Here is a 10,182-nt window from a genome sequence, read left to right as displayed (position 1 = left end):
TCTACAATTCTGGTACTTGATACACAATCCCTATAGGACGATACTCTACTTATCACTTTATTATTTGAACGATTTTGTGCACTTGCGAATTCGCTCATCGTATGTATAATCTTTAACTGGTTTTAATTATTTATATGTATACCATTATGCAATTTGCAGAATATCATACTTATCTTAAAGGTTGGAATCAGTAATGCATAATCAATTGTTTCCTTCTAATTATTTTTTGGACATGGTTGCGCCTTTTTCTTTTTCTTCTCAATCTACATTATGGTGATCGGATATATTGTTTAATGGTACTTTTATTGTGTTTAAAATGGTTAATTACTATTGTTAAATTATATTTCATTTTGAAAAAAGAAATTTATCTGAAAGACTAATATGGAGTGTCAAGAAGAAGGCATATATATTAGTACCAGGCTAGTATCATTTTTTTATTGAAAGAGAGATAACACTTTTATATTTTTACTGCATTAAATTGGCAGGAAATATATGTTTGATTTCTTTAAGAATTTTACGGTTATTACAAAAATCAATACAAAAGTTTTCATATATATTACTTTTATTATACAATTTTAAAATTGGATCAAACTAAACTTTCCTTAACAATATGATTGGTATTTGTTCTATTCATGAGAGATTTTAGATTCAAATTGTGCATTTTTGTAGATTATCTTTTAGAGATTGTGTCATCTAATTAATAAAATGTATGAATTGTGACTAAAAAATCTAAATCCTAACTTTCAATTCTATATTTTAAAAGTAATATTTTTTTGAAAAATAATATACTGTTTATCAATAAAAAGTAGATTTATAAAACCAACCATAATGAATGCTTATATAGCAAAATCAACCACTAGCATCATCTAAAATACATGAAATCTTGGAGCATAAAATAATTGGAAAAAAAAAGGCATAAATAAAGACAACATATTATAAACACTACATTACACATCTAAAACAACTTTCTATATGTGTATGTGTGATGATGTTTAACAACAATATGAAAGGGTTTTTCGAGACACCTACATGTCTAAACTAGTAGACATAGAATTGATTAACTTTGGTTGTGCATGAATTTCATATTGTATGTATAGAAGCTCCACGGATCATGCCTATATGAGTTAATGAATACCTAATAGATTCTGAGAATTGGAACAAGTGTTCCTCTGGCTATATATGCACTAAAAAGAAAAAAGAAATAACAAAAAGCATGTATATCACCCACACCCACCAAAGATCTCCAATCTTTTACCAATATCCTTTCAAACCCATTCGTTCCTCTCTTCTACCCAGCTTTCTTGCTCCCTCTTACTCATTCACAGATACTTGAAAATAGTGCATATCTGCTAGAGCTTTACAACTCTGTAAATTCCTATTAACACCTCATCCCACACCACAACGACGAGTCAACTTGTTTTCCCTCTATCGCAAACATCACCATCTCAACACAACCTCCCATACATCTTTCATATTACACATCTTTGGTATCACGTAGAATTTGGTTAATAATACATGAAGCTACCTATTAGCTAACAACTCATTAGTGATATATGAAGCTACCTATAATTAATCATTTTTATGAAAATGCTTGAAATTTTATTGACTAGAACTAGCAAATATGATCCAATAATACAATAATTTATTAAGAATATACTATTACCAAGAATATAAATTCTTATCTCATCATTGATTTTTTTTTTCATCGAGATAAAATCTTAATCACGATGCATTTTCTTGTTCCTGAATGGGCTTCTTCCATTTTTTATTCAATTTTTTTAGGTTTAGACTCTACTCTGAGTAAAGATATGCCAGATTTAGATTTTCACATATAGGATAAATCAACCCAATACCGCGTCTTTTTCTACGACTTCCTTTTTTTTTTTCAATTCATTTCTTTCATGTCTTCCATCAAATATTCAACATATTAATCATATCATTCTTATTCGACTGATTAACAGTTGAGATCGCTCTTATTTAGAATTTATTTCTAAATAGAGTCGTTTATGATATAAGTGGTAATCATCGATATATTACCAATTTGGTTTTTGCTAAATGGAGCCTGGATACTTCATTTTATTGGTCCAACCAAGTCAACTATAAATCATTCTAATTGATAATATTAATCTGAATTCCCCCCCCCTCCCAAAATGGATCTAATGTATTATTCTAGAATTTTTTGTGCATTTATGGTGTAAATGTGTATTTAATTGTCACTTAATTTTTTCTTTGTAAAATTATATACATAATATGCCTCTAAATAGTGGTATCTTAATAATAAAATATAATTTTCTATTCCCACAAGATAACATGGTATTGGAGTTGTTAATATATCTAGAAGAATTTAGATAGCTAAGATATGAATAAATTGTGTTTTCCATCCAAAAATAATGAATAGGGGTGAGTTTGATAGAAAATAAATAATGATAGATGGTTGAGAAGAACATTATGGAGCAAGAGGAAATGCGAACATGGTTGGATTGAGTCCTGAAAAGGATGAGGGAGAAGTTTTATCAAAATATGGCTCTGATAGCCATAACTATATTAAAAATATAAATTGCACAATATTTATTACTTATGTGTATGATTCACACTTTTAACCTAAGTAGACTTAAAGCTTAAAAGATGTATTAGAATATAAATAATTAATTGAGTTATTTCCTATTAGTTTAAACTTTTAAGATAAAGGTTTCATTTATAATTTAATGATTGTACTATTTTTAGTAGTCATTCTAATCCTCCTATGAATAGGGGCTTGTGTCGTCTCAAAATTTCTACTTTGACGAGGCTAATTCATAGGTAGTTTTGAGTTGATGCATGCAACTGATTCTAGCAGCATCTCTGGTGGTTTCTCCATGTTGATATTCTTTCATGCACTTAATTTATTGTTCGGCTTTTCAAGCTTCATGATTAGCTTGACTACCAACTGTATATATGATGCATATGAGCCTTTTTGCCTCCTCACAGTGGCAAGATAAGGTTGTTATGCAGTTCTTTTATAGTGTCTTTAATTCCGCATGACTTTAATTAATCCTCAGGTGTGACCTTTGCTTCTTTGTAACTATGTTTTCACTATTTTATTAGCCTTGTTTTTCTATCTATATACGTGACTTTTAAGCTATGAAATTTTTTTCAATAAAGTTCTCCTTTTATACACTTTTTTGAAAAAAAAAAATTTGTTCTTCTTGCACAAGATTATTATTTTTTAAATAATAAATTTAATACAAATATAATTTATCTCAGGCTAAAAAAATAAATTTGTCATATACAAAAGAAAATGAAAAAAGTGATATCGGAAGTCCTAGAGGACATATTTTTAAATGTTGGATTACCTGTAGGGTTGCTTTACATGCGAAGCTCCCTCGATTTGGGATGCATCAATTACCCTTAACTTCCTTAACTGGAAGATTCAAGATGTTATATTTAGGAAATATAATTTAAAAGTATCTTCTTATAAATAGTTTGCGTTATAAGTTTTAGCTATTCATTACTATTTTACATAATTAATGAAGTATATATATATATGTTTATTATTATAGCACTTTTAAATTTTCTAATTATCATGAACTTTTTTAAAAAGTAAGATAACCTTTATTTATCAAAGAAAATAGCCATTTAACATCAACTTAATCTTTATTCGTCGTATTATATTACTCTGTTAGTTCATTTTATACAGAACACTGTTAATTAATTCCAGACAATTAGTTCTTTGTTGGTGAAGTAACCTAAAATTTTCTTTGGGGGTAAATCTTTTTAAGGGTTTGGTTGTAGGTTAAGTATCACATATTTTTTCTTAATTAAAAGATATTTTATTAATAAAATGGCAGTCTCATGTCCTTTTTCTCTTTGAATAATAAAAAATAATTTTGTCAACAAGGATAGTTCCTTCTTTTTTAAAGAGAGAATTACAAGAAAACACAAAATTGCCACACTTTGGAAAATGAAAAGCACAATTTAAGAATAAAATTATATGATAATATAGGTAATTTAAAATAGAAGCTAAACATGAAAAGAGCATATTCTTAAAACATCTGTTATATGATCCCCCGTCATAGCCTCATACAGATACATCAAAAGGTAAGTTACATTTCAACAAAGAATTCTTTCATGAGTTAGATATAATTGTTTAAGCTTTAGCTATATATATATATATGCATATACGTACTTATACTAAAATTTTTATGTTTTTAACTTTCTTATTTCTAAAATAATTTATTTTTATTTATCATGTAACAATTAACTATTTCGACATTTTAGAAATTGTAAGAAGAAGTGAATGGCAGAATATTGGAGCTTATGTACGTTTGAGATAGTCAATTGATGAAGATTGCCAAAGCTTAAAACACTACCCAATCTTCTAAATATCTAATAAAGCATGTAGTCACTTATCAAAACTGAACTAATCATCCTCTCTATTTCATCATCAACTCGAGTAAAGAGATGTATTTCCTATTTGAACAAATACCAACTCCTATTTCTCATATTTGTTCGATGACAGCCCAAAAAATTAAAATTTTCACGTAATACTATAAAATAAAAAACAAAGTTAGAAGAAAAAAGCATGCCTCCTTACACAACTTTCTCTTCAGCGTGGTGAATTGATAAGCTAAGTAAGAAACAAATTTGAAAAATATCAACAGTCTTGACATTAAAACTACTGAATATTATTTCACTTATAGTTAAACTCAACTTCAAGCTTAGAGACTTCAATAACTTGGTGAATTAATAAGCCTAAGTAGGTATAGAATCTCTAAAGCATCCAGACTTAATTGGATCTAGACCTTTAGAAGACAAGTATTGGTGATTTTAGTGAGTAATATAGCTTTTATGACAGCTTTACCTAGGATTTTGGACTAGTGGTGAATCAGGAGATGATAGTTGCTAAGGAGTGATTTAAGGTGAATTGTATTTATCTTAGAGTATCAAATTGAATAGGAGGATTTTTTATTAGTTTTGACTATTTCTTTAGCCTTCTAGATGGGTTTACAACGCTGTAACATTGGTTCTAACTAGTCAATGAAAGAGGCTATTTAGTGGGTATGTATAGGTACCATTAGAACTCAATGCTGGTTTACATTGATTATTCTATTTGTTTGTTTAACTATTGAATCGCTGTTAAAAGTTACACATGCAGTTCTTACTTTTCTACTTATGTTATTGTATGATGCTCAATTTGACACTTTTCAAGTTTTTACTTTTTCTTATAGGATATAATTGAAGCTAATATAGAGGGTAAATTAATGAACATGTTGAATATGGTCAATTTCTTTGATTTTTAACTTATACCTAAGAGAATGAGTAGATATTTAGAGTTGTCTATGGTTATAACAGGTTCACTGAGCTGGTGAATTAACGTGGCATCAAGCTTGCATCAAGGATCTAATACATGGAGTTTTTTCTTTGAAGAAAAGAAAATGAAGGGGATTGGTGGTAGTTAAGGCTATAGGAGGACTATGAAAATTATCAGTATATATATTTAACTTTTCTTGTCTACTTGTACAAGATCTTAATATAAATATAGATATAGAGAATGAAATGTAATATGTTCTTGCATGTATATATGTGTATTGTTAATTTTGATTTGCAGGCCTTGTGAAGATCGAAGAAGATACTAGGCAATTCTTTGGCTACTTTAAAACTTTGTTGTGACTTGGGAACTAATTATTAGTGTGTCCATATTAGAAGAGTATAAAAACAAATAAAAGATTACATATGAAATGTTTGCAAATCATTATAATTAGCTAGAGAGCAAATCGTATATATATATATATATATGCATAAAGTGAGTCAAAAGAAAAGGTGCGCATATATAATTGTGGTACGATGATGGTAATCCAGGAAGTGCTTATGAATCCGGTTCCTTGCGTGCGGCAAATTTATTGTATATATAAAAATAAATATTTCTGTAACTATTTCGGCACATTGTGGGCTTGAGTTCCAAATCCACATATTTGGAACAAAAATGAATCTCCCTAAAAGTTGAGTTAGGCAGGCGGTAAAAAAGGAGAGCAATTATATATGAAGGTATATATATATATATATATATTACACTTTTTTGAATGTTGAATACTGGATGCAGAATCTTTTATTTAAATCATTAATTGTATATAGAAGAAAATATATACACACACAAAATATTTTAGTGCATCAAACCATATGTATAGTATACAATTTGAAATAATTTCTTCCCATATCTATATTGATGGAAACTAGGTTAATATGCCAAAGGATTCATTAAATAATTAGGGAGCTAATTAGTTTAATTATAATAGTTTTTGTTTGAATTGATCTATATGTAAATTAATTATATATATGTTACATAATTCATTAGAATTGCAATATATATGATTATATAATTCATAAACGAAAAATTTAATTATATGACATGATACGACAAGACCATCAAAAGTTGTGTTTTTCTTGTTGATATTTTTCTTTCTATTGATATTTACCTACACATCATAAAAATTTAGATGCTCACCCTTCCAAACACATATACAAACATCTCAATATATATTTACCTACCTCAACATGTATTCCTTCCATCGCTACCTTATATATTACATGTATATATACACATATATGTATATCTCAACCGGATTAGACAAAAAACATCTGGCCCGTACTTGGTTTATAGTTAATTTGCTCGACATGCAAACTTTAATTTGTAAGATTTCAAAATTTTCCATGCAGAACATAATTACTAATTACACTCCAACAGTATTCTAATACCATAAAAACTTAGTTATGATATATATACATAGATATATATTGCGATTAATATTTGTTCTTGTGTTGTGAAATATATAAGCCAATTTAGTTGAATAAAAATCATATAAACAATATAATGATCAAACCAGTAAAAATAGAGAAAAGACATGAGAGGGTAAAAACAAATATATATTGTAGAAATTTAGCATTAAAAAAAACTATTATTTTTATTTAGATTTGATAGAGTAATAACGAGGACTCAAAGTACAAAACAAGAGATAATTCTAATTTAATCAAATACATTTCTCATATTTATCATAAATACAAACATTAACAGATTCAAAAAAAACATTTTAATGTCACAAAATCCCCTATTAATTTACAAGGTAATGGTATATTAATCTGTTGTATTTTTTTGAGTTCAGCTATTAGTTCAACAACTTTCTAACTAATACCATTGACTTTTAAAAGTATAAATTTAAATTATTATTAGTACGTAACGTGAACTCCGATATAAAAAAAAATATCTATGATTTTTGTATTCTTTTAAAAAAAGAATTAAAAAATAAAATGGCGGTAACTGTAAGACATCAAGACATGCAATTAAGTTGGATTAGAAGGTGATGGCCATATTAATTGATGGTTAAGAGATAATATTTGTGAGTGTGGTTGCCATGTATAATTGACTTCAAGTGTGAATGCATGCTGGGAATAATGCAGAGAGAGTAGGTAGATGCATGCATTACAGTGAAGCAATAGCTTTTAATTAAAAAAGATGGCCACAATTGAATAATTTTATATAAGTACAGGCTTGCAACAATTTACTGATTATATTTTTTTAATTACATTACCTTAAATCAAAAGGTTTTTCCATATCCCCTATTAAAGACATAACATTTTTGGAGATAATTTGGGCATTCCACTTGCAATTTTAGAATGCACCACATCTTACCTTACGTGGTATATTCTTCTATATTAAAACACTCCGCCCCCATTCCTTACTAATGGCTATTCAACCGTTGTGTCGTTTTATATATACCCCCTCCCGCCTCTTGGGCACACATGACAAAATACCATGACTAGAAAAAAGGTTAAGCTTGCTTATATCACTAACAACTCTGCAAGAAAAGCAACATTCAAGAAAATGAAGAAGGGGCTGATGAAGAAAGTGAGTGAACTTAGCACTCTTTGCGATTTCAAAGCCTGTACAATAATTTACAGCCCTTATGACTCGCAACCAGATGTTTGGCCTTCCCCTCTTGGAGCCCATCATGTGCTTGCTGACTTTAAGAGGATGCCTGAGATGGAGCAGAGCAAGAATATGGTGAATCAGGAGAGCTTCCTGCGCTAGAGGATCACTAAAGCAATTGACCAACTGAAGAAGCAGCACAACGATAATCGCAAAAAGGAGTTAATAGATATCATGTTCCAAAGTCTTACTGGGAAGTCCCTCCACCAACTCAACCTTATTGATCTCAACGATTAGGGTTGGCTCATCGAACAACACCTCAAAGAAATCCAAAAGAGCATGGAAACACTCAGCAAGTCACCTTTGCCTCAGGAGGTGACAGACAAAGGAGTGATGAAGGGTCCTGGTGAGACTTTCACTCAAATCAAGGAGGATTCTATGGTGCAGACGCTACAGCAGCCGCAAATGCAGTTCGTTGATGGGATGAATCCTCAAGCACAACAACAGCATTATGTCGGGTTGAACGAGGAACAGGTAGAGATGATGGTGCCATTCACAGATCAGAACTACCATAATAATGGATTTGTATGGTCCAGTGTTTTTAATTACCCTTAGAAATTGAGAATTATGATATTTGATTTTGAATTTTTTTGGGTGTTATTGGGGATGTACTTTAACTAATGAATTAAATTCCACCATAGAGATATGTTGTTAGTTTCTTAGTCGTCATAGTCATCATCTAAATAGTTGTAGTCATCATAATAGTTATAGCTGTCATCCTCACAGACATAGTCGTCGGGTCACATACATTCATGTACTTAGATTACTTTGTGTTATGATTTTCTTTAAATTAATCTTCACCTCAATATTTTAAATTATATATCTATTTTTGTGATACATAAGAGTCGAATCTTCTATTCTTATTTTTCTAGAGGCAGAGAATTACCACTTGCAAGTATTATCATGCCTTAATTATATTTAACTTTTAGGAGGATTGATTTCTATTAAGGCGGTTGGTAATGAAGTAAAGATCCTAGAATTGGAACTATTTTGCCTTTAGCCCAATCATTAAGGGATGACATTAGTTCCCATTAATGAAGAACATGTCTACTCACAATTTTATATAAAAAATTAACAAATCAACTGAATTATCACCTATATACCTTTTTATACAATCTGTTAACTTTTGATATCAACCATTTTCTATTAAAAATGTATTGAATGTATTTATTTATTTTTTTGTGAATATGTCAGTTTAGTGATATATAAAAGTACTTAAGTTCAGCAACTTTGTTTAAAATTAAATTTGCAGCCAGTTTTATGTATGGATTGTAGAATTAATTACATTGATATTAATTATAACATTTCATTTTCTCACATAATTGTTTAGGTAAGATGTGAATGCATGCTGGGGATAATGCAAGAGATAGTAGGTATATAAATGCATTACAGTGAATCAATAACTTGTTATGAAAAGGGACGGTCAGGATTGGATAATTTTAGATAAGTGCAGCCATTCAACATTTTACTAATTAAATTTTGTGAATTATATTCCTTAATTCACAAGATTTTCCTATATCCCCTATTAAAGACATAATATTTCTGGAGATAATTTGAATATTTCACTTGCAGTTTTAAAATGCACCACATCTTACCTTACATGATATATTCTACTATATTAAATGCTCCACTCCCCATTCCTTACTAATAACTATTGGATGTTTGTCTCATTTTATACAAACACTCTCTCGCTCCTTGGCCAGACACGACAAAACACCATGATTGGAAATAAGGTTGAGCTTGCTTATATCACTAATGACTCTATAAGAAAAGCTATTAAAAAAAAGAAGAAGGAGTTGATGAAAAAAGTGAGTGAACTCAGCACTCTGTGCGATGTCAATGCCTGTGCAATCATTTACAGCCCCTATGACTCAAAACTAGAGGTTTGGCCTTCCCCTCTCGGAGCCCAACACGTGCTTGCTGACTCTAAGAGGATGCCCAAGATAGAGCAAAGCAAGAAGATGGTGAATCAAGAGTGCGTCTTACACCAAAGGATCACCAAGGCAACCGATCAACTGAAGAAATAGTGCAAGGACAATCGCGATCTTGCGCATATCATGTCAGGAAGCTCCTCCACCAACTCAACCTCATTGATCTCAACATCTGGGTTGGCTCATCGAGCAAAACCTCAAAGAAATAAAATAGAGTATTGAAACACTCTGGAAGTCACCTCAGCCTCAGGAGGCCACAAGCGCAGGAGTGATGGAGGGTCATAGGGAGAC

The 10,182-nt window shown here is 30.1% G+C and overlaps 1 pseudogene; it reads left to right on the top strand.

The window, feature by feature from the left end:
• The first annotated feature begins 7,687 nt into the window (after nt 1-7,687).
• LOC110826184 (agamous-like MADS-box protein AGL80 pseudogene) lies at nt 7,688-8,734 on the top strand (annotated as a pseudogene).
• The last annotated feature ends 1,448 nt before the right edge of the window (nt 8,735-10,182 follow it).

This window comes from Carica papaya, unplaced genomic scaffold (assembly GCF_054855325.1).
Source record: "Carica papaya isolate Zhongbai unplaced genomic scaffold, ASM5485532v1 h2tg000022l, whole genome shotgun sequence".
NCBI lineage: Eukaryota > Viridiplantae > Streptophyta > Magnoliopsida > Brassicales > Caricaceae > Carica > Carica papaya.
This window is presented reverse-complemented; position numbering and strand designations above follow the sequence as displayed.